We start from the raw sequence: 27,150 nt of genomic DNA, 5'->3' as shown, positions 1-27,150 counted from the left end.
GATAAACCAGGAGCAGTAAAATACCAATCTGGATCTAATTTATAAGTTTTTAAACAAACATCTCTAAAATTTTCAAATACATCTGTTAAAATTAATACATCTGTTTTAACATATAAATCTGTATATTCACCCAAATTTTTTATATTAAATGCTTTCCAAACACGTTGAGCATGTTGATATTCTTCATCAGTTATATGACATTCATTCAATTTATTATAAAATTTATCTTTTGGAGGTAATTTTGTTTCTTCATATTTATCTTTAGAATCCATATAATCATACGGATATACACCTTTTCTTGTTATGAGATCTAATTTGTCATCAGGAAAATGTAATGATGTCTCTCTAAATTTCGATTTTAAATAATTAATATATTTCATTTCTCTTATTTTTGACGGATATTTACTCAACTCATTTTCAGGCATCTTTCTCAAGTTTTTTGATAATTGATCTAAACTGGATGACATAAATTTAAATGAATCAATAAATCTCAATTTCATTCCTCCTATTTTTTTGCTGAAAGATATATATTTTTCTTCAGTATTAGGTATAGCATCTATTTTTGATTTATCAAATCCGAGCTCTTTTATAAATAAATGAGAATCATAACCTGTTAAATTATGGATTTTTACTGGAATAAATTTTGGAATTTTATAATTTAAATTACAAATATTATGAGCTGGACCTCTATATTTTCCGGTTAAATGACAGTGATCAATTACTTTTTTTTCCCCATCAACAGGAGAATCCTTTAAGATTTCATTTTCACATATATGACAAATATTAGTTCTTTTGTAATGATTTTTATCGAAATCTATCATTGATTTAAGACTTTCATATTTTTCAGTTTTCTCTTTTATAAAAATTTCAATTTCGAGAGTATCCTCTTTTAACATAGATATAAACTTTTTTATTGCATCAGGTCCTCTATAATGAATAGGAGGTTTAAAATATTCATTTTCATATTTGATATAATAGCAAAAATTATCAGATTCATGTTTCTGATATTTCATAGTATACGATTTAGTTTGATCTGGTTCACTTGTATCCATTTTATGTAAAAGACACTCAAAATCTGCGTATATAGTAAATGGATTTCTCATTTTATGATTATATTTTTTAAATCGAATAACTTTACCTTTTTCTGGCATATTAATTGTGACAGCTTCTTTCTTTTTACAGTATTCTTCATGCATTTTTAATTTTTCCTCAGAATAAAAATGATTTAAACATCTATCACATAAAAATATTCGATGATTATCAGTAATTTGGGATCCGACCAATTTATTTATATCTTTAATCCAACAATAATGATCATTTTGCTCATCTTTCATATAAAACAAGTTTACATGATTTTGTAATTTATTGTTAGTTATTCTAAGTGGATAAATCGAACTGTCATAACTATAAACATTTACAGATATATTATTCAGTTTTTCAAAATTTTTAATATTATCTAATGAAACAGGGAAATCAATTCCTTTAAAATTCAATTCATCTTTAAATTGTTCATATTTTGACACTCTTTGAGGATTCTTTTTTACAGGATGAATCGCTGATAATATAGACCACATAAAACATTTATTATCTGTATTTTTAACATTTATTATAGCTTTTTTAGATTTAATTTCATCAGGTAAATCAATATAACTTGATCCACTCAAAGGTTGATATTTATTTATTCTCAATTCCAAAAATCTAATTTCTTCAAGACTCCAACCAGAGCCTTTTGCTATAAATTCATCAGATTCATTAATTAATTTGTCAATAACATTATCATAAAAAGTATGTAAATCATTAGAATTTAATATAATTTGATTCTCAGTTTTGAATGAAAATTCCTGAATTTCATCATCTAACCTATACAAACAAAATAATTTTAAATTGACTTTTATTCCATTAAATTCATTCAAAATTTGTCTTATTTTATCAATTACAATTTTTCTTTTCTCTTGTAAAAACTCTAAGGGGATTATAATATTATTATAATTATTAATTCTATAAGATCTTAATCTAGATTCAAAAGCAGTGTCATATTCTATAATTTCTCCATCTTTTATTTTTGATAATGCTTTTAGATGTTTTCGACTTGATATGTGATTACTTAAATGTGCTATGTTATAATATTCACCACAAATCATACATTTTCTCTTCTTTTTTGATTTTTTATTCATTAAGTCTTTTTTTATATGCTCCTCTATATCTTCGATTTTGTAATATTTGCCACATATATGACATTTTCTATCTTCTTCCACTGTAAATAACTTATCAAGATTAAACTGACCTTCAATTTCACCTTTATCAAAATCATATAAATTTTTTACGAAAGAATCAAATATTTTTTTAGCTGAAAAGCTATCTCTTTTAATCTTATCACGCTTTTCTGGTTTTTTGTCTCTTTTACATTTATTCAAATAATCAGTAACATCCAAGTTTAATAAATCTACCAAAACCGGTTTATATTCACCTGTTTCTTTAATGTATTTCCTTAATAATCTGATCAATTCATCTTTCTTACAACCTCTAGGTTGTTTAATTTTTAACTGTTTTACAGCTTTTCTAAGTTCACCGATAGTCTTTGACTTAAACTGCACCTCCATTTATTAGGAAACATTTTTTAAAGGACTTTGCGCTAGACGACTAATATGATATCTTGAACTTTCATGTCTTTTTTTATGACCCATAGAGTATTGTTTACCACATTCACAATCATATTTTGTATAATTATATACAGATTTACATGTTTTACATATATTATCTCGATTAAATTTACCATAATTACGATGTTTATAGAAATCATCTAATGGTTTTACAATTCGACAGTATGTACAAGTTCTTAGCACTTCCATTTATTACGACACATTTTTATTAAGGCTTTTCATAAAATCATTCCAGATCTTTAAAGTGTGTGGTATATTGCATAATTCGCAAATTTTTTTAAAGAAAAAACCGTAATTCATCCGCTTCGTTAGTAAAATTTAAATTAAAATAACGCAGCCTGTTTTTAAAAAATTAGTATTCATTTATTAGGTTTTCACTGTTTTAGTGTACGTGGAATTTTTTGAACCTATCAGATATTAAAAAGAAATAATATAAAAAGTCCAAAAGATGGAGCCACTAAACAGTTTGTTAACTAAGATGGACGGCTACGAATATTTTTCAAAAGCTTTTGACGAACCTTGTAAAAGTCCTTCAAAGTCTTGAAGGACGCCTTTTTTCATTCATATTTACGTAACTTCCTGGTTTCTTATCATCGCTTCGAGAAGTGTCTTATTGCAATTTCTGAAACTGAAGTTCCATACATCGAATCTGGCGGGCTATTTTGCGATTTTTTCTAATAATTTAAATCTTTTCGGATTATTTCCTTTCTTTTAATTTTATAGTCTTATAGTCATTGTCTTTTTTTATTATATTTAACCAATTCAGATTCATAATACGTTCCTTTAATTTCTTCATCATTTAAATCTTTAATTTTATATGTTATTGGGTCAGTTTTTAATATTTTTGAGATTAGAAATATTTCTTCAGTAAATGTAGGATCATAACCTCGTGTAAAAGTTTCTTTATATTTAGATATTCTAACTTTATCACCTACTTGAAATTTCGGTTTTCTAATCACTTTTTGTTGGTATAAATTCTTATAAACTAATGATTCGTTTTCTTCTTTACTTGCTTCTATAGGTGTCATTTTTATAGATCTGTGGTAAGAATTGTTATAATTTTTTAGTAATTTCGGTAATACATTTATATACGTTTTAGTATTGTTAGCTGCTAAATATTTTCTTATTTTAGTATTAATAGTGCGATTAAACCGTTCAACTATAGAGCATTTAATTTCAACATTTTCTGTTGTAAACCAATGAATATTATTATCTTTGAATAACTTTTGAGTATGTTTATTAATAAATTCAGTTCCTTTATCTGTTTGAAGATTTTCAGGAATTCTGCCTTTAAAAACCTTTTTAAATGCTTCAGTAACTTCTTCTCCTGTTTTTCTTTTAATTGGTATAGCCCAAGCATATTTGCTAAAAATATCAATGACAGTTAATAAATAATTAGTTCCATCATTGTATTTACTAAATTTTTTTATGAATAATAAATCTGCTTGCCATTGATCATCAATATGAGAAACATATACTCTTCTTCTTTTAAATTTTCTTATAACAGGTTTATATCTAGTATAAACATCTTGAGAATGTAAAAAATCTGCAATTTCTTTTTGTTTTATTCCTGTTTTTCTTTTTAGCTCATTTATTCCACAATATCCAGTTTCTGGATCATAATATGTTTTTTCAAGGACTTTTAAGGCTTTTAAGGCTTTTTCTCCTTTTAAGGCTTTTTCTCCTTTCCTAGATTGTCCCCTAGACTGAGCCCTAGACTGAAGGGCTAGCGCCCTAAAAAACGACACTTTTTAGATCCACATTGTATACAAATTCCTTTTAATATTGGTCTATTATTTTTAGTAACAGTTTCTTTCATATCTTTAGTTTCTGTTTCCTTTTTACATTTTACACAATATATCATGAAAACACCTCCCATTCCAAACCTTTTTTTAGTTTTAATAATAGGTTTTACAATTGCTCTTTCAATTCTTTCTCTAATAGTTGGCTTTTCAATATCATCCAATTCTTTCAACATATTTGAATCACATACTTCATTTCTTACTTTTGTATCTTTATTTTTTAAATAACAAACATCATGATTATAAGCAGCTTTATCAACTCTATTAATCGGTTTACTCAAATCTTTATATGATAAATCTGGATTTAATCTATGTTTTCCCCATAATAATTGAGTTCCAGGACCAGTAAAATTATGACCTGGTAAATGCAATTCGAATGGTAAATTATTTATAGCTGAATTTATAAATCCTTTTCCATATTTAACTGATTCCGGATTACTTATTAGTTGTTCACATTTTTGACAATATCCTTTAAATTTTTTACAGCTGCAAGGTGTCTTTTTCTTATCACAAACCATTTATTAAGGATAAAAAATCATACGTTATTAACATATTTATATCCATTCAATTGAGTCTTTTTTACATATTTTTCGACAGGAAAATAGTTTAAACTATTAATAAAATCTTGTTCTCTTTGATATATTTCTTCTTCAGAAATTGCTTTAGCTTTCCATAAATTTAACAATTGTTTATAAAATCTATAACATTGCTTATATTCTTCTTTTCTTTCTAAAATATTTAACGATTTTTCAATAATTTCAACAATTCCAGCACTTAAACTTAATGCTGCTAAAGGAATAAAAACAAATGCTGATAAGCCTGTTCCACTTAAAATAAACTTACTGACAGATAAAGAAATGCTTATCTTGTGAAAGTAATTATAGCTCTTTCTGTAAATAAAGATCCGTTTTTCTAAATATTCGTCCATTTAATATAGTCAAAATTTTGTCTGTATCTCATTTTTGGATTCACTAAATCTAGCATAAAGAAATCATATGGTTTTTGAATGCACTTATTATATAATTGTTTAAATTCTTCTGTGTTTAATTTACCATCTATTTCTCTAATAATTTGTTTCATTTCTCTTGGTTGAAGATTGAAAAAAATGAAATAATTACAGTTTTTTCTAATATTGATTGGTGTAGAATAATAAGATTGTGATAAATAAATAATTGATGCATTTTTTTTCCTTCCTCTTATGAATAAATCTTCTATACATTTTTGATTTTTTTCTGTAACGCAATCATCAAATATAACCAAGTTTTTAATAGCAGGATCTAAATCATCCACTGTAATAAATTCATTCAAATCAGATGAAAATAAGACTTCTTTCTTTTTGAATTTGTTGTACAATTTTAATAACCTTTCCCTTTTTTTATGATTTTTAATATTGCTAATAATATCTTCTTTTTGAAGATCTTGAAACAATGTATAATTTTCTTGCAATTTAGAATATTTAGGTTCAAATAAATCTTTAGCACATACGTATAAAGCATCAAAATCTAAATAATCATAGATTAAATTCAATAATAAATTCGTTTTTCCTGAACCAGATGCTCCTGTAATTAATAAACGAAATGGATGTTTTGGTATATATGGATTTTGGTTTTCATCTGTAAATTCTTCTTCTTCACTATAATTTTTGATTTTTATCATTTATTATAGGATGAAAAGCGTAAAGGTCTGCTCGTTGCAAATATGGCTCTGCTCGTTGCAAATATTCTTTTGCTCGTTGCAAATATTCTTTTGCTCGTTGCAAATCTTAAGTTTTTCAACAATAATAAATGAATGAAAAAGACTTGAAAGATTTAAAACGTATCATAAAATTAGAAGAAGAAAAAAGAAGAATAAATGAAGAAGCTTTAAACCGACAGGTTATCACCTTAAAGGTATCTAAACCTTTAAATAGAACGAATAAAAAGATTACCCCTTTAAAGAAAAGTTCAGAAATAAGAGATTTATTACATATAAATAAATTAGATGAAGAAAAAAGAAGAATAAATGAAGAAAAATTAGAAGAAGAAATTGGAATACAAAAATCTTTAAAGAAAAAATATAAGCCTATTTTAGAAGAATTTCAGAAACAAGAAATAAATACGAAAGAGCAAATACGAGCTATACAAAATATTGTAAGTGATTTTTCAATCATTCCACAGCATGAATCATCCAAAATTCCTTTAGAAATTGAGCCTGATTATTCGTCAGATATTACAAATATGTTTGAGAGAGCTGACGATATATTTAAGATGCATTTTAATAAAGATTTAGATACATCTTTTATTAAAAATGAAGGTTTTGAATTACCGTCAGAATTAGTAAATAAAAGTGCAGATGAACTGAATACAATAATAAAAAAAGCAAAAGATAGACGAGATGAATATAAACGAGCAAAAGGAAATGCGTCTAAACATAGGAAAACAGATCAAATACAAGATGCAGATAAAAAGATGAATAATATGAAAAAATACATAAAAGCACTGAGTCTTATAAACTTAGGTAAAGATTATATTGGAGAAGGTTTAGAAGATAAAAAGATGCTTTTAGATAAATTAACAGATAAAATTTGTCAATTTAAAAGTGATATTCCTGCAAAAATATATAATCAAGTTGTTATATTAATAGATAGATTACATAAAGAAGGATTTATGACTAATGATCAAGTAATACGATATTATCATAAATTTCTCTTATAAAAGGAATTAACATCTTTACGCTTTTTTTCATCCTTAATAAATGAGTTATATTAAAAAGAAAGTCTTTTTAAGTGATGGGCAGAAAGATAAATTAAAATCGGCTTATAGAAAAAATGAGGAAATTACCTTACAAATCGATAAATCTAAATCACCGAATTATGAATTGTATTTAACAAAAACAAATATTAATCGAATTAATGAAGGTAAAAGAATTACAATCAGTAAAGCTCAATTGAATAAAAATGGGGGATTTTTACAATTTCTTATTCCTCTTTTAACTGGTGCAGCAACAGGATTAGGAGCCTGGGGCACTAAAAAAGTATTAGATAAAGTAACAGGCTCTGGTAATCCTAGACTGAAGGGCTGGCACCCTAAAAAAAAAAATCGAAAACCAAAGAATGGAAAGGGAGTATATCTACCAAGGGAATATCCGATGCAATGATTAATGAAAATATGATAAAAGAGAAAGGATTTCGAGGAGTTTTTACAATAGATACATTACCCAAAATAATGAGAAAATTTGAAAATGGGATAATTAATTTTGATATTTCAACTGGATCTGGAACTCATTGGGTCTGTTATTATAATGATCCTAAATATAAATTTGTTGAATATTTTGATTCTTTTGGTGAATATGAATATGAAGGGATCAAATTCAAAGAAGGTGATATTCCTAAAAATATTGTAAATTATCTTAAAACATCTAAGAAAGAAATCAGATATAATTCTAGTTTTTTACAACAACCTACTTCTGTAAAATGTGGTTTATTTTGCATGAAATACATAACTGAAAGAAATAAAGGAAAATCACCTGTTGAAGTTTTATATTCATTTACTCAAGAACCAAGTGCTTATAATGAGAAATTAGTCAACTTTCGACTATAATAAATGAGTCGTTTAAAATTGACATCAGATAATTATGAAAAATCTGAAGACTTTACAGTTGAATATTCGCCTCCTTTGAAGATTAAAAAGTTAGCTTTAGAGTCGTTTTCTATTAAAAAGACTTGGCATAACATAAGTGAAAAATTTAATAATAATAAGTTTAAATTGATTGAAGGAAACAATGAAAGGATCATTAAAATTCCAAATGGTAGTTATACTGTTAAAAGTTTAAATCGTTATATGATTGAACTATTCGGAATAGATTCACCCATTAAATTTGGTATTATTGAAGAAAGAGAATTAATTTCTGTTAATTTGAAGAAAAATTTTAAAATGGATTTAACAGAAGGAAATCTTCATCAATTATTAGGTTTTAAATCTAAAATATTAGATCAGGAAAATCAATTTGGTGAATATATTGCAGATATTACACATGGAATCGATAATATTTATATTCATTGTGACATCGTAAAAGGTTCATTAATTAATAATTGTGATTCAGATGTTATTCATTCATTCGTTAGTAAAATTCCTCATGGTGGTAATATAACTAAAGATTTTAATAATTGGATATTTTCAGCTGTGGAAAAGAAGAATATATATAGAATAAGAATGAGAATTACTAATCAAAATAATGAACTAATAGATTTGAATAAAGGAAGAGTTGAATATAATTTTGTAGCTGTATATGATGAAGAAGAGGGAAATTATTTAAAGAAAATTTACAATTTGATGCATGAAAGGTTATCCACTTAGATAAACCCTTAAAGATGATAGTCTTTTCATCCTATAATAAATGAATAAACATAGATTATATCGTAGAAGTAAAAGAGATAGCTTTTCATCTAAAAGAGAAAAAATTCAAGGAAAAGGATTTTTTAAAGATTTGTTTCTAGCAGCTATTAAAGGAGTGAAACCAGTATTAGAAGATAAAACAAAGAAAATTTTTCATGATAAAGTAGAAGAAATTTTATCGAAGAATAAAATTGGAGGAGGCTTTAAAAAGTATTCCAAGTGACCTTTACACTTTTTATCCTTAATAAATGGAAAAGATTTATGATTTGACAGATACTCATTATTTTCAAAATAATGATCTCGAACAATTTGAATATCAGGAAAAAGAATGTGAAAATCCAAGTAATGCTTATGATGAAAATGCAACGTATAAGTTTAGTATTAGAGGTGAAAATGATAATATATTTTATTCAGGAGCCTATATTCATCTGGAAATGAAAATTACTGATAAAAATGATTTAAATATTGGAAATAGAAAAGCAACTTTTGAGAATGGAGGAGGTTTTTTTAAGGGTAAAAAACTGCAAATTGGCTCAACTACACTCGAATCGATTAATGAAAATTGTTCAATTCTAGATCAAGTTTTAAGACATATTCATTTTACAAGTGATTATTCAAAATCTGAAGCTCAAAATATGTTTTTTTACTCAGATACCGCAGATACGAATGATATAAATAAATTTAAATATGAGGGAGCATTAACAGATACAACTAAAATAACTGAATTTTTTAATAAGTTAAAAATAAATGAGAATTATAACAAAGGCTTTGATAAAAGGTATTATTTCACAAAAAATAGTAAAACCGTTAATATATGGATTCCTTTGAAATATATATTCGATTTCTTTAATGAATACAGAAAAGTATTGACTGGATTTCATGTTAGAATGGAATTTACGAGAAATACTAGTAAGGATATGATTATTACAGATGATGCAAACCCTGATTTTAAAGTAAAAGTTGAGAAAATATCATTATTTTTACCTTATGTAAAGTTTAGAAATGCCGCAAATTTGAAATTTACAGAATTGAAAGTTTTAAATTCATATATAGATATATATTGGGATCATTATAGAATAGAAAAATCTGGTACAAACTTAAATGTAAAATATGGATCATATAAACTTTCAACTGAATGGGATGAAGTCTCAGCATTTTATGCAATTCCCCAATATTATGATAGAAATGGAGATTATACTAAAAATAATCTAATATTTGATAATTTAGGGATAGTTGAATATTGGGTTACTGTAAATGGACAAGATTATCCTGAATATCATTATAAAGTAAATTTTTCGGATAAAAATTATAATAATGCATATACAGCTCTTTTAAAAGAAGGATATAATGCTAATAATACAGAAACAGGTTGCATGATTGGATATAAAGATTTTGGAGAATTATATCCATTTCTCTGTATAGATTTATCTGCTCATAAGAATCTTACTTCTGTATCTTCCAGAGAATTAATATTTCATTGGAAATTAGAAAATAATACCCAAAAAGAATATATATTTTATTTTATTTTGAAGGAAAGGAATAAATGTTACTTAAATATGTATGAGAATAAATTTACGTTTAGTATAAAAGATCATTCAGAGTGATAGTCGCTTTTCATCCTATAATAAATGGCTGCTTATTATCCACTTTTTGATGATGAAATGAAAGAAGGGCCAATTGGACCCTCAGGAATTGGTTTTAAGTTAACAGATTATGGTGATTATGATATGGAAAAGAAAAAATTAAAAAATGTAGATGAACCTGTAGATATAAGTGATGCAGCTACTAAATCTTATGTTGATTTGAATCAAATATCACTAAAAGAAGATATTGTAGAATTGCAAAAAAGAAGTTTAATTCATTCAGAACATGGTGATTTTGATGCTAAAGGTAAAATTATCGGAAATGTGAAAGATCCTATAAAAAACTTGAATGTTGTCAATAAGCAATATTTCGAAAAAAATGCTTTAACTTTAAGTCAAACAAATACTGTTCACCCTGAAGAATTTTATGATGTGAAAAGTATTCCTTTAAAAAATCTTACCAATCCTCAAGATAAAAATGATGCGGTTCCTAAACAGTATGTTGATAGAAAGACAAAAATAAATGATAAAAAACCTGATAATCAGTTAATGAGAAATAGTGATGGATTATACGTTCCATATTTCCACAAAAATGAGACGTTTTTAGCAACTAGTGAAAATAAAATGTTAACATTTGATAATAGTGATGAAGTTTTGTTGGATTTTAATGTATTCAGTTCAAATTTATTAACTCCTGAACTACAACTTACAACCGATATGTTGATGAAAATTACACTCTTTTTAGAAGGGTCTAAAGGTGAACATAATTTTATGATAAATATCTCACTCAATTATAGTAGTATATACCGTGCAGAACTAAGTAAAATGAATCCTTTTATTCTGTTTGCATATGGTAAACGTGATGATAAATTAGAAGTAGGAATATTACCTAAAACTTTTAAAAGGTCTGTAGGATTCGATTTAAAACCTTACCTTTATATTGAGAAATTAGCTGAAATTGATTTATAATTTTTTTCTAAATAAATGAGTTCATCTACCTATTTTAAAGACGATAGTCTTTCCGACTATAAAAAACCAATATTAGCAAAAAATCTAGATTTGAAATGGTTTTATATATCCAAATATCGAAAATTAAGTGAAGATTATATTAGAGAATTTAAAGATAAAGTAGATTGGAAGTGTATATCCCGAAATCAAAAAATAAGTGAAGATTTCATTAGAGAATTTAAAGATAAAGTTAATTGGGACTATATATCAGAATATCAAGAATTAAGTGAAGATTTCATTAGAGAATTTAAAGATTTAGTAGATTGGTATTATATATCCGTAAAACAAAAATTAAGTGAAGATTTTATAAGAGAATTTCAAGATCATGTATATTGGTATGATATATCAGCTTATCAAAAAATAAGTGAAGATTTTATTAGAGAATTTAAAGATAAAGTAGATTGGAAGTGTATATCCCGAAAACAAAAATTAAGTGAAGATTTCATAAGAATATTTCCAGATAAAGTAGATTGGTATTATATATCAGAATATCAAGAATTAAGTGAAGATTTCATTAGAGAATTTCAAGATAAATTTAATTTTTTATTTTAGATTTCGACTTATAAAATTTTTTTCTAAATAAATGAGTTCATCTAACTATTTAGAAAAACGAATAAAACAAAAATTAAGTGATGATTTTATAAGAGAATTTTTTAATTGGAAACTTATATCAGAATATCAAAAATTAAGTGAAGATTTTATAAGAGAATTTCGAAATAAAGTAGATTGGAAAGTTATATCAGATTATCAAAAATTAAGTGAAGATTTTATAAGAGAATTTCGAGATAAAGTAGATTGGGGTAATATATCAGCTTATCAAAAATTAAGTGAAGATTTTATAAGAGAATTTCGAAATAAAGTAGATTGGGGTAATATATCAGCTTATCAAAAATTAAGTGAAGATTTTATAAGAGAATTTCGAAATAAAGTAGATTGGAAACTTATATCAGAATATCAAGAATTAAGTGAAGATTTCATTAGAGAATTTCAAGATAAAGTAGATTGGTATTATATATCCCGAAAACTAAAATTAAGTGAAGATTTCATCCTATAATAAATGAGTGAAAAAGTCAATTGGGATGAAGTTTCAAAAGAACGTGGTATGCCTGAAAGTTTGATTAGAAAATTAAAAGATGAAGTGAAATGGGATTTAATTTCTAGATATCAAACATTATCAGAAAATTTCATTTTAGAGTTCAAAGATAAAGTTGATTGGAAAAATATATCAGCTTATCAAAAATTATCAGAAAAATTTATAAGTGAAAATGAACATTTAGTTGAATGGGATATCATATCGAAATTTCAAAAATTAACAGAAAAATTTATTTTAATGCATGATCATAAAGTACACTGGCCTGCAATTTCACAATATCAAACTTTAAGTGATAAATTTATTTTTGAAAATGTTGGAAAACTAGATATGAATTTAGTTTCTCAGTATCAAGATGAAATGAGTATGAATATAATCGAAAAACTAGAAACAACTGTTAATTGGAATAAAATTTATTCATATCAGAAAAATTTAACCTCTGAATTTATAATGAAACATGTTGAAAAAATAACAGATTGTAGAGTTATGAGAAATCTGAAACTTTCAGATGAAGAATTTAATAAACTTTATAGAAGGATGAAATTATGGTATATAGCAAGAACGTGTTTGAATAAATAATAATTCTTTTTTTAATCTTTATAAATGGGTGGTAAGCAAACAAAGATATTAACAGGTAGTTGTACTAGTGATCGAATAAACGTTAGTTTTACAGAAACTTTTAGAATTCATCCTGTAATAACTGTAACACCTATTTGTAAATATGGTGAACCTTTTATTGTTAAAATAACAGAAGTAGATCGATATGGTTTTAGATTTCAATGTATAAAATTAAACGGCGAACCTTTAACAGAACATAAAGATTTTTTTCAATGGGGTGCGTGCAGTATTTATGAATAATTTTTTCTTTTTTTATATTTTTATTCTTATATTTTTATTCTTATATTTTTATTTCTTTTAATGTGTATAATAATGTGAACAACGCATGAATTTATATTGATTTTAAGACGATAGCCTTTCGGTTTTGGCTTGATATTTTAAATTATTGATGTTATTTTATTATGACCTTTTTGCACTATTTTTGCTCTAAATTTTGACTTGATACTTTAAATTATTGATGTTATTTGTTAATGTTATTTTTGCTCTAAATTTTGAGGTTATTTGATGGATTTTTAAGGTGTGCTAATTATGGCCTTTTTACACTATTTTTGCTCTAAATTTTGAGGTTATTTTAAAATTATTGATGTTATTTTGGTGTGCTAATTATGACCTTTTTACACTATTTTTGCTCTAAATTTTGAGGTTATTTTAAAATTATTGATGGATTTTAAGGTGTGCTAATTATGCCCTTTTTACACTATTTTTGCTCTAAATTTTGAGGTTATTTTAAAATTATTGATGGCTCTTAAGGTGTGCCAGAACACGCATATATATACTACTGACACTCCTCTCCATGAAACAAATGCTTTCCTTTCATGTAAGAATTGTGAGATCCACAGGGCAATATTACCCTTAATCCCCGATTGTAAAATTTTTAGCATCAAGCCGTCATGCCATACGTTGTCATACGCAGACTTTAGATCAAAAGACATACCATACACAAGTTTCTTATTAGCTCTGGCTGTTAAAATTTTATTGAGTAGGGCTGCAGAGAGACTGTCACAGCCTTTGTACGGGAGGAAACCAGCATGAAAAGGAGAGAAAAATCTTTTTTCCAAATAATACCGCAAAAGCCTGTCCAGAATAATCCGTTCAAAAATCTTTCCCAATACTGATGTTAACGCGATGGGTCTGTAGGATGTGATCTCTGCTGCATTTTTCTTGGGTTTTAAAATAGGAATAATCTTTGCTATTCTCCAGCTTTCTGGAACAATCGTGTTCGCCCATAAGTTATTGAATAAATCGAGAATTTTAAATTTATTTTCATCGGAAAGACAAGACAACATTTTCTTATTTATCTTGTCCATGCCAGGGGATTTGTTTTTCGTTCTTTTTAATGCGTTTTGGAATTCTCTATAGGAAAACGGACGGTTCAAACTCATTTCATCAAAATTTTCTGGATCATCTACTGAGAAATCTAAAGGAATACGCACATTTGGTGCTCTCTTAATTAAGTTAGCTGCAATTGCATTTGCTTGAGCAGTCGGCGCTATCAGAGTAGTACCCGAAGAGAGAACAAGATTGGATTCACAGGGAGACTCATCTTTGTTTAGTAGGGCTTTAACGATGCTAAAAGCCTGATGGGAAGAAGCTACCTCCTGACAAGTTTTCTCCCAAAAGCTGCGTTTTTTACACTTAACATATTTTCTGAGAGCTGCCGCCATTTCTTTATATGCCGTCCAGTTTAAGATGGAGGGATATGATTTCGCCTTTCTTAACAATTTCCTTTTGAGGGCCTTAAGGTAGTTACATCTAGCGTCCCACCAAGGACAGTGCGAGTGTGTTGATTTAGAAAACGAGTACGATGATGAGTTTGCGCTTACCTGGAAGATATTGGTAAGTCTATCAAGGGAAGAGACATCCCCATTACCTTGAAGAAGAGCATTGACCTTCTTTGAGAATTGGCCCCAATTGATGTATTTTCGAGTATAGATAGACTTTGCATCTAAATTGCAAAAGGAAATAAAAATGGGACAGTGATCGCTGTCATACATATCATGCGAGATCTCAATATTAATCTTATTAATTATATCTGCGGAGCAGATGGACAAATCTAATAACGAAGGGGCTTGAGTCCCCTGGTATCTGGTATATTGTTTCGTGTTAAGCAAGCACATATGTTTTGTGCTAATCCAATCCAGGACCCGGTTTGCATCGGAAGATAAATGATCGCTCCCAAGTGCTGGATGGTGTATATTAAAATCCCCCAGTAAAACGAAAGGAGAAGAGATTTGCGAGTACAAGGATTCCAACCAGTTGTCATCAAATTTACCTCCAGGAGAGTAAATATTGATAACCGTTAGTGGGAATTCTGAATTTGGTCCAATCCATATTTTAACCGCTAAGACCTCCACTGTTGACGGAGGAAGTGAGTGTGACAAAGTCTGGGCAGGGATATTCTGTTCTACTGCAATTAACAATCCACCTCTAGTAGAATTTTGTCTTTCAGCTCGAAAGATTTTTTTGTTTTTAAGAGAAAAGGATGCAGACTCATTGAGCCATGTTTCCTGCAAAATTAAACACTGGGCCGCCGAAAAAGGGGGGGCCTGCAGCCAAGGGATCTTATTTTTGATCCCCCTAACATTCCACTGAATAAACCTCATGGAAAAAAATAAATAAGAAAAAAATTAATAAAGATTATAATAAAAAGTAAAAACTTTTAATTTTTCCCCCTTTTTTTTTTTTTAATTATCCGATACCCGAGAAATCCTCCGCAACACTGAAATGATTTATTTCAGCGAGGGACCGTTGATCGTGCACAACGCCTGGGCTCAGAACGTGACTATATTCCAGATTGGATTCCAGAAGGGCAATTTTAGATTGTAGCGAGTCAATCGTTGCCCTTTGAGTCTCGATTTGTTTCCGGAGAGTAAAATTCTCTTCAACTTGTTTCTCTAAATTTCCCTGAGTCTCCCCAATACGTGCAATGCACTGTCTGTTGACTTCTTGGAGTTTTACGAGTTCATTCCCTTGGGGTAGTAGAGCAGAAATTAGTTTAGTTAAGTCCTGTAAAGCCGAGTAGAGGTCCGTTATTTGTTTTTGGGGGATTTCGGTACACTGGACCGGCGGATCGCCCTTAACCTTTTGTGCAAAAGATTGCGATTTCGCTATCCTCCTTGCTTCCTGAAATGATATGTCTTTTTCTCTGACCAGGTTTATAATCTCTTTTTCTAGATTGTAAAACCTACATTTTTTGTCGAGCGCATCGTGATTCTCTTCGCATCTAAAACATTTAGTGGGTAACTTACAGTCCTCGGCATGTGAGCCCCCACAATTTTTACACCTCTTATCTTGTTGACACCGGAGTTGTGTATGACCGAATCTTAAGCATTTATAACAAACCTTAGGGTTTTCAATAAATTTGGACACTTTGAAGATAAGTCTGCCGATCTTTATTTCAGATCGATTTGTTTTCCCAATTTCTTCAATAAGAACAATTGGGATAGGTTCTGCCGTCCCCTTCTTTTTAAATCTAACTATTTTTGTTGCGATAATATCCTGTGAAGCGAGTTCTTCATTAATTTCCACTATGCTGTAATCCGTATCAACATCACGGATGATGTATTTTGTTACAATATTCGTATCAATGATACGAATCCTTGCTTCCGGAACACTCTTTACAAAATCAGTTACTTTCTCCACTGAGCTTAAGTGCCGAGTAACTAGAACCAATTTTTTGTATTTGTTTAGGGAAAAGGTGTCTTCTTTGTGGGTCAGTGGTCCGAACGTGTCATTGATTGATTTGGGTTTAATCCATGGCGACGGGCCATTGTTACTATCAATGCACAATTTTATTTTGGGGCAACCCCTTTGAATTGCAATGTTGGCTTTGTCTCTCTCCGAGAACTCATTTGTAAGGATATAATTTATTTTCCTATCCTTATATTTCCCCTCTGACTCAAAGTCTTCTGGTTTCCTCTTCGTCATTACTGACGAAGAATCTAATACGATGCAGCCAGAATCAAACTAGCAGAACCCGAAAACAATTAAAAGGAAAAACTAGAAAAATCCTACCTTGATTTTAAAGAATCCAGTGCCAGCCACCTTGGCACCCCAAAAATAAAGAGAAAACTTCAGCTGGAGTCAACTCAAAAACTGAAAAACAAACTAGGGAAACACCCCCAACAGAAACGCCATAACAATATTTTAAGAGAAAACAAAAAGCAAAAACTGTGAACAAACCAATGGCAAAAACAAACACACGAACATGCACAGCCTTTACTTCTAGCTGCCTTCCTTCCACGCACCAAAAATTAATACAGAAAGGAGAGCCGGAAAAACACAACCTTCTACCTTCCTTCCTAAACTCCTTCACACACTATAAATTCCAGAAATACAACTAACACTAAACACAAACACACACACGACGTTGCGTTGCTTAATCGATTGTGCAACTGAAAACTGGAGTACACCTTACAGAACTGCCATATTGATGACGGGAAACGGATTTGGCGAATAATCAGGCGACAGATTCACATTCGGCCGTATTCACCAAACCGGTTGCTAAACATCGGATCGTTCAACCCATGATCAACGATTAATCATCAACCAATGATCATTGGTATTCACGAACGGTAATTTCACGACTAAGCATCAAGGTTACGACAATCAGCTTTTTCTGCCTTTTTCAACCGGAAATGGATCTTCATTGGTCTATATATATCACATGATTATCAGCTGATGGGTGGCGCTGTTTCGTGTTTTTGTTGTTATTTTGTTTCTTTCCCAGATGTGTACAAGGATCAAACGAGAAAACGAAGGTGATATTGCCTAGTGATAATCTCACCGATTTGCTTACATGATATTATAGCTTTTCGTAGGATTGTTTCTCTGACTATACATTATTAACCAAGTATATTTTAAATTTCCACTCTATTATTATGTAATAAAACATTTGAGCATTTGCTCTCTTTTGAATTGAGAATATGCATATTAGCTGTGCTTTGAATAGTTTTCCAATGAATTAAACTTTTACAAAAGGTCTATCTGAATTAAATTTTTGAAAAAAAAATGCATATTAACCTTAAATTAGTTCATTTACTTATGGAAATATTTAAACATTTTTTATATAATTATAGAGTATATACATAAACAATAGAAATAACAAACTGCTGCAAACTGATTTCGCAAGTGAGGAGTTCATTGAAGTTTCTTCTAAACAATGAATTTAACAAAAATTGTAGTATCCTGTATTTTTAATATAATAAAAGAGGAGAAAATGTAGTGTATAAAATCTTGCTTACAAGTATTATGACTTTCATATTAGTAAATAATTTTCATTTACACAAAATATTTCAATTTCCAAAGGTTATTTAAATTGCAATGATATCTCTGGCAATCCCATATAATTGTTTGCATGAAGTTTATAGCATATATTACAAACTTCTCTTTAAGATTGTTATTAGACTTTCAGCATTTATTTTTAAACAAAATAGGTTTTAAACTTCCACAATATATTATATTTAAAAAAAAAAATACTAAGATTGTTTTTGGTGTCAATATTTAAATATGTATTAGCTGTCTACATATTCAGTAGTGTTTGAGATAATTTTTTTCCCTCAAAGCGGAATAAAAGTAAAAAATACTTATTCTGTGGTATGCTTTTATTTCCATCGAAAAGCAAATATGGAAAAATTTTCTTTTATTAACTATCAGAATATTAAATTTTTACATATATTTTGTTAAAAAAGATATAAATTTATTGTTATAAATGTCAGAATATATACATATAAGAAGAATATATACATTCAGAATATATGCTGCAAATCAGAAAATTCAAATTATAAACAAAAGTCAGTGAAAATTGTATATGAATATTGAAGAATTCTTATGAAAAACAAGAGCCTTTTTTGCCAAAATAAATATTCATGCAATAATTTTTTATAATATTTTATTATTGTGGAAGTGAATTAGCTCATTTGTATCTCATATCTAAAACTTTTTATAAACAATGAATTTAACAACTCTTTAAATTTGAATGAGTTAATTGTCAGTTCGACAACATGTACTTCACAATCTTGCCATTACAAATCTGCATAAAAATAATATAAATATTGATGACAACCATACTTATTTTAGAATTGCTATCCTTGAATAAAAGAAATGATTAATTTGCGCATCATAAGCACTCACCACTCACTTTTGTACAAATAAATTGAGTGGAAAAACATCAACAACCAACAATAAATTTTTTAACACTTTCTGCTTGATGATTCAAACTTAATCAAAAAGCAACACAGTTTAACTTGATTAGCCTGTCAGAAACTAGTAATGATATTTTAATTCTTTCAAGTAAATGTGAAATTCCATTTGTTTCAACAAGTTTTTGCCTTTTTTTTTTTTTTTTTTTATTTTTATTTTTCTTATTCCCAGGATTTTGTACCAAAAAAGTTATTAATTTTTTGATATTTTAACATTTAGTTTCTACTCATACTTGAATAATATCTGTCACTTTATTATATTAATTTCCAACGATGTTTTTAATTATTCATATCTTCATGACAATCATTACTTCCTGAAATCATAAACCTATGAGCACAACATCTAACTAAATACTGTTAAGTCAGCATAATTTCCTTTGTTTAATTGTCAAATTTTTCAACTCAGGATCTTGTGTATTTAAATAAGGAATCTCTTTCTATATTTAAATTTGATGAAAGATGATCCAAATTGAAATGTTTCAAAAAAGTAAAAGAATTTATCACAAAATTTTTTTTCTTGAAATCATCTTAAATATTATTCTAATAGGTTACATTAAACTGTCAGTTAAATTAAGTTGAATTTTTAAAATAAAAACCTCTTTTTTAAAATTTTATATTTGCATCATAATTTGTAGAAATTTAAATTAACTCGGATAAGTTATTATCTATACTTGTTTTTCAAATTCCAAAATTTTCAAATCACAATTAATCTATTTTCTTTGTTTTTCACACACTTCTCAGAATGTCTTAAAATATGCAAAATTAAAAAAGGACTTCTGTATACAAAAATCTATTTTATTCAAATTTGACTCGAAAAGTAACATATATGAATTACAAAAGAAAATTCTGACAGAGAAGTTACAGCTTCTACAAGCATTAAAACAAAGTTCCATTAAAGGTACTTTAAAATATAACATTCATGCTGATTATTAATTCAAAATTCTTCTACAAGAATTACAAGAAAGTGTCAATAGAGGTGCAACATTAATGCTGATTCTTAATACAAAATTCTTCTATATGTGTCTTTTTATTTCTCTAATACATATACATATTGTAATAAGATAATGAGCACATAAAACCACTAAAAAATAACTACACTGATATGAGTCATACATGCATGTCATTTTCTATAAATCATAAAAAGAACAACATCAAATTAAAAATACATTTGATTTTCAAAGATGGGAATAAGGAATTATTTAGTCATTTCTATACAGATAAATTCAAAAAATAATCAGGTAGAGAATACATTAGAAATAATGTTAAAATTTGTTATGTAATGAGAAGGAAAACATTAATAAAAATTGGTAATCATTTTCAGCAGATAACAAAGGTCAAAATTTGATTTCTTTAAAAAATGTTAATTTTATACACATTGTTGAAGATTAAAGCTGAAGTAAACTGATATTGTAAAAGAGATTAGCTATATTGAGTAACTAAGCACATTATTATATCACACAATTTATAAGTAACAAAAGTAATTTCTTTAAATTTCTAATTATTAATCATAATAAAAACTGCAATAATTCTTTTTCTATAAAATAAATAATAACATAAAAAATCAATTTACTAAAAAAAAAAAAAAAAAACTTATATACCCATGTGAAAACAGTGTACAATCATGGAAATGAGTCATACAGGAAAGTTTCAAAAATACAAAAAGCAATCCTGTATAATCATCACCAGACAGATGAAAAAGATTTTTTTGTTTGTTGCTTTTCTTTCTTTCTTTCTTTTTTTTTTTTCAGGAGGAAAAGGCTGTTCCTTATTTCTTCCATATCTTTGCAAGTCTATAATCTGAGAAATGTGAAATAAGAATTAATTATATTATAAATAACTAATGAAAAAAATTGCTAATTTAACAATAATACTTACATGACATACTTAAAAATTGATAGTATAAACACAAATATTATAATTTATTTGATTATAATATTAAATTTTTTAAATATTATAATATTTGATATAAGACAAAAATTCCATTTTTTGTAACTAAATTTAGAATTCATTTATACAGTACTTTTTAAAACTTTTTTATATATATAAAAAAAAAGACATAAGATATTCTATTTTCAATCACTAGAAATGTGCATTCTAAAATATTTGTAAGTGATTGCAGATAACTTTGGAAAATATTCTACAGAAAGAATATTTTTTTTCCTAATCTTAAAATATTATTTGTTCAACGAAAACATATTTATTATTTAGGTGGTTGTTTCTCAAAAACCCTTCTTGCTTTATTCATACAAAAATCTGCCGTAATCTTTGATATACAGTGGTATAATGGTAGGGGTAGAAGAATAAGATTTTTCAATATGGAATAAAGCATAATTAAAATGTTAAGTTTATATTGCAAATAATCTTTAATACTTGAATTCTTTATTATATTTTTTCAGATTTACAAAATTGAAAAATAAAAGGAGCAAGGTTAAAATTGATTAACATGTACACTGTCTATGTAAAGAATGGGAAAATTTTCTTATAGCATAACAAATGCAAAAACTGTTACAGATGAATTCTAGTTATAAAAGTAATATTAAAAGTTAATTAAAAATGATTTGAAAAAATATTACATACATACATTATCAATTTTTAATAACTTATATCGCCATAATAACATAATTAAAAAAAACTATAAGACTACACAAATGATATGAATATGTATAGATATGAAATAACTTATTTTATTAGCAAGTCATTAGATTAACCAGATAGAAAATATGCAATAAAATGTTTTTAATGGAAGTATTTTAAGGAACAAAAAACTGTAAAACAGTATTGACAAAAAACAGTATAATCGTACTAAACTTGATGAGTTTTCTAAAAGGTATTAATAAGTTTAGAAAATTCTTTTAATTATAATTCCTTTGCTTCAAAAATTTGAATGTTCACGGAATTATACAAATGACAGATTCTAATTTTAATTCCAGAAAATAATAATCAAAAATCAACTCGGATATAATAACAATAAAAAGGGATTCCCATATGAACGATGTAAAAGGGATAAATGTAAACATACCTCAAGTCGCTCAGATTCATTATTTGGTAGGTAAATGAATCTTGGCCTCATTTCAGCTATACATCTAGATACTTCATTTATAGCCCGGCAACATGATGACTGGATAGTTTGATTGAAATCACCAATTATTTGTTGATGACTTCCTGAAGCAAAAAAACGTAAGGCAATACACAATTTCTCTTCAGTAGTTACAGCACTGTTTTGTAAAATATTGATGCTTAATTTCTCCTTCTCAAAGATAAAATGCATTGGAAACAAAATCACATTCATCTAACAAATCCAAATCAGAAACTCTGTCAGTGTAAATTATTCACCTCCTATCTGATATCAACTGCAATAGTTCCAATGTATCTAACGGCCGTATTCACCAAACCGGTTGCTAAACATCGGATCGTTCAACCCATGATCAACGATTAATCATCAACCAATGATCATTGGTATTCACGAACGGTAATTTCACGACTAAGCATCAAGGTTACGACAATCAGCTTTTTCTGCCTTTTTCAACCGGAAATGGATCTTCATTGGTCTATATATATCACATGATTATCAGCTGATGGGTGGCGCTGTTTCGTGTTTTTGTTGTTATTTTGTTTCTTTCCCAGATGTGTACAAGGATCAAACGAGAAAACGAAGGTGATATTGCCTAGTGATAATCTCACCGATTTGCTTACATGATATTATAGCTTTTCGTAGGATTGTTTCTCTGACTATACATTATTAACCAAGTATATTTTAAATTTCCACTCTATTATTATGTAATAAAACATTTGAGCATTTGCTCTCTTTTGAATTGAGAATATGCATATTAGCTGTGCTTTGAATAGTTTTCCAATGAATTAAACTTTTACAAAAGGTCTATCTGAATTAAATTTTTGAAAAAAAAATGCATATTAACCTTAAATTAGTTCATTTACTTATGGAAATATTTAAACATTTTTTATATAATTATAGAGTATATACATAAACAATAGAAATAACAAACTGCTGCAAACTGATTTCGCAAGTGAGGAGTTCATTGAAGTTTCTTCTAAACAATGAATTTAACAAAAATTGTAGTATCCTGTATTTTTAATATAATAAAAGAGGAGAAAATGTAGTGTATAAAATCTTGCTTACAAGTATTATGACTTTCATATTAGTAAATAATTTTCATTTACACAAAATATTTCAATTTCCAAAGGTTATTTAAATTGCAATGATATCTCTGGCAATCCCATATAATTGTTTGCATGAAGTTTATAGCATATATTACAAACTTCTCTTTAAGATTGTTATTAGACTTTCAGCATTTATTTTTAAACAAAATAGGTTTTAAACTTCCACAATATATTATATTTAAAAAAAAAAATACTAAGATTGTTTTTGGTGTCAATATTTAAATATGTATTAGCTGTCTACATATTCAGTAGTGTTTGAGATAATTTTTTTCCCTCAAAGCGGAATAAAAGTAAAAAATACTTATTCTGTGGTATGCTTTTATTTCCATCGAAAAGCAAATATGGAAAAATTTTCTTTTATTAACTATCAGAATATTAAATTTTTACATATATTTTGTTAAAAAAGATATAAATTTATTGTTATAAATGTCAGAATATATACATATAAGAAGAATATATACATTCAGAATATATGCTGCAAATCAGAAAATTCAAATTATAAACAAAAGTCAGTGAAAATTGTATATGAATATTGAAGAATTCTTATGAAAAACAAGAGCCTTTTTTGCCAAAATAAATATTCATGCAATAATTTTTTATAATATTTTATTATTGTGGAAGTGAATTAGCTCATTTGTATCTCATATCTAAAACTTTTTATAAACAATGAATTTAACAACTCTTTAAATTTGAATGAGTTAATTGTCAGTTCGACAACATGTACTTCACAATCTTGCCATTACAAATCTGCATAAAAATAATATAAATATTGATGACAACCATACTTATTTTAGAATTGCTATCCTTGAATAAAAGAAATGATTAATTTGCGCATCATAAGCACTCACCACTCACTTTTGTACAAATAAATTGAGTGGAAAAACATCAACAACCAACAATAAATTTTTTAACACTTTCTGCTTGATGATTCAAACTTAATCAAAAAGCAACACAGTTTAACTTGATTAGCCTGTCAGAAACTAGTAATGATATTTTAATTCTTTCAAGTAAATGTGAAATTCCATTTGTTTCAACAAGTTTTTGCCTTTTTTTTATTTTTTTTTTATTTTTATTTTTCTTATTCCCAGGATTTTGTACCAAAAAAGTTATTAATTTTTTGATATTTTAACATTTAGTTTCTACTCATACTTGAATAATATCTGTCACTTTATTATATTAATTTCCAACGATGTTTTTAATTATTCATATCTTCATGACAATCATTACTTCCTGAAATCATAAACCTATGAGCACAACATCTAACTAAATACTGTTAAGTCAGCATAATTTCCTTTGTTTAATTGTCAAATTTTTCAACTCAGGATCTTGTGTATTTAAATAAGGAATCTCTTTCTATATTTAAATTTGATGAAAGATGATCCAAATTGAAATGTTTCAAAAAAGTAAAAGAATTTATCACAAAATTTTTTTTCTTGAAATCATCTTAAATATTATTCTAATAGGTTACATTAAACTGTCAGTTAAATTAAGTTGAATTTTTAAAATAAAAACCTCTTTTTTAAAATTTTATATTTGCATCATAATTTGTAGAAATTTAAATTAACTCGGATAAGTTATTATCTATACTTGTTTTTCAAATTCCAAAATTTTCAAATCACAATTAATCTATTTTCTTTGTTTTTCACACACTTCTCAGAATGTCTTAAAATATGCAAAATTAAAAAAGGACTTCTGTATACAAAAATCTATTTTATTCAAATTTGACTCGAAAAGTAACATATATGAATTACAAAAGAAAATTCTGACAGAGAAGTTACAGCTTCTACAAGCATTAAAACAAAGTTCCATTAAAGGTACTTTAAAATATAACATTCATGCTGATTATTAATTCAAAATTCTTCTACAAGAATTACAAGAAAGTGTCAATAGAGGTGCAACATTAATGCTGATTCTTAATACAAAATTCTTCTATATGTGTCTTTTTATTTCTCTAATACATATACATATTGTAATAAGATAATGAGCACATAAAACCACTAAAAAATAACTACACTGATATGAGTCATACATGCATGTCATTTTCTATAAATCATAAAAAGAACAACATCAAATTAAAAATACATTTGATTTTCAAAGATGGGAATAAGGAATTATTTAGTCATTTCTATACAGATAAATTCAAAAAATAATCAGGTAGAGAATACATTAGAAATAATGTTAAAATTTGTTATGTAATGAGAAGGAAAACATTAATAAAAATTGGTAATCATTTTCAGCAGATAACAAAGGTCAAAATTTGATTTCTTTAAAAAATGTTAATTTTATACACATTGTTGAAGATTAAAGCTGAAGTAAACTGATATTGTAAAAGAGATTAGCTATATTGAGTAACTAAGCACATTATTATATCACACAATTTATAAGTAACAAAAGTAATTTCTTTAAATTTCTAATTATTAATCATAATAAAAACTGCAATAATTCTTTTTCTATAAAATAAATAATAACATAAAAAATCAATTTACTAAAAAAAAAAAAAAAAACTTATATACCCATGTGAAAACAGTGTACAATCATGGAAATGAGTCATACAGGAAAGTTTCAAAAATACAAAAAGCAATCCTGTATAATCATCACCAGACAGATGAAAAAGATTTTTTTGTTTGTTGCTTTTCTTTCTTTCTTTCTTTTTTTTTTTTCAGGAGGAAAAGGCTGTTCCTTATTTCTTCCATATCTTTGCAAGTCTATAATCTGAGAAATGTGAAATAAGAATTAATTATATTATAAATAACTAATGAAAAAAATTGCTAATTTAACAATAATACTTACATGACATACTTAAAAATTGATAGTATAAACACAAATATTATAATTTATTTGATTATAATATTAAATTTTTTAAATATTATAATATTTGATATAAGACAAAAATTCCATTTTTTGTAACTAAATTTAGAATTCATTTATACAGTACTTTTTAAAACTTTTTTATATATATAAAAAAAAAGACATAAGATATTCTATTTTCAATCACTAGAAATGTGCATTCTAAAATATTTGTAAGTGATTGCAGATAACTTTGGAAAATATTCTACAGAAAGAATATTTTTTTTCCTAATCTTAAAATATTATTTGTTCAACGAAAACATATTTATTATTTAGGTGGTTGTTTCTCAAAAACCCTTCTTGCTTTATTCATACAAAAATCTGCCGTAATCTTTGATATACAGTGGTATAATGGTAGGGGTAGAAGAATAAGATTTTTCAATATGGAATAAAGCATAATTAAAATGTTAAGTTTATATTGCAAATAATCTTTAATACTTGAATTCTTTATTATATTTTTTCAGATTTACAAAATTGAAAAATAAAAGGAGCAAGGTTAAAATTGATTAACATGTACACTGTCTATGTAAAGAATGGGAAAATTTTCTTATAGCATAACAAATGCAAAAACTGTTACAGATGAATTCTAGTTATAAAAGTAATATTAAAAGTTAATTAAAAATGATTTGAAAAAATATTACATACATACATTATCAATTTTTAATAACTTATATCGCCATAATAACATAATTAAAAAAAACTATAAGACTACACAAATGATATGAATATGTATAGATATGAAATAACTTATTTTATTAGCAAGTCATTAGATTAACCAGATAGAAAATAT

The 27,150-nt window shown here is 26.8% G+C and overlaps 1 protein-coding gene across 1 annotated transcript in view; it reads right to left on the bottom strand.

Moving 5' to 3' along the window:
* LOC129965965 (PAT complex subunit Asterix-like) overlaps positions 1-17,569 on the bottom strand; it is a 36,927-nt gene extending 19,358 nt beyond the window's left edge. Inside the window, exon 1 of the mRNA XM_056080277.1 lies at positions 17,459-17,569. The gene's annotated coding sequence lies outside the window, so the exon portion shown is untranslated. The remainder of the gene's footprint in view (positions 1-17,458) is intronic.
* Positions 17,570-27,150: the final 9,581 nt, after the last annotated feature.

The sequence above is a fragment of the Argiope bruennichi genome, chromosome 4 (assembly GCF_947563725.1).
Source record: "Argiope bruennichi chromosome 4, qqArgBrue1.1, whole genome shotgun sequence".
Taxonomy (NCBI): Eukaryota; Metazoa; Arthropoda; class Arachnida; order Araneae; family Araneidae; genus Argiope; species Argiope bruennichi.
The sequence above is the reverse complement of the archived record's forward strand: the minus strand, read 5'-3'. Positions and strand labels throughout refer to the sequence as shown.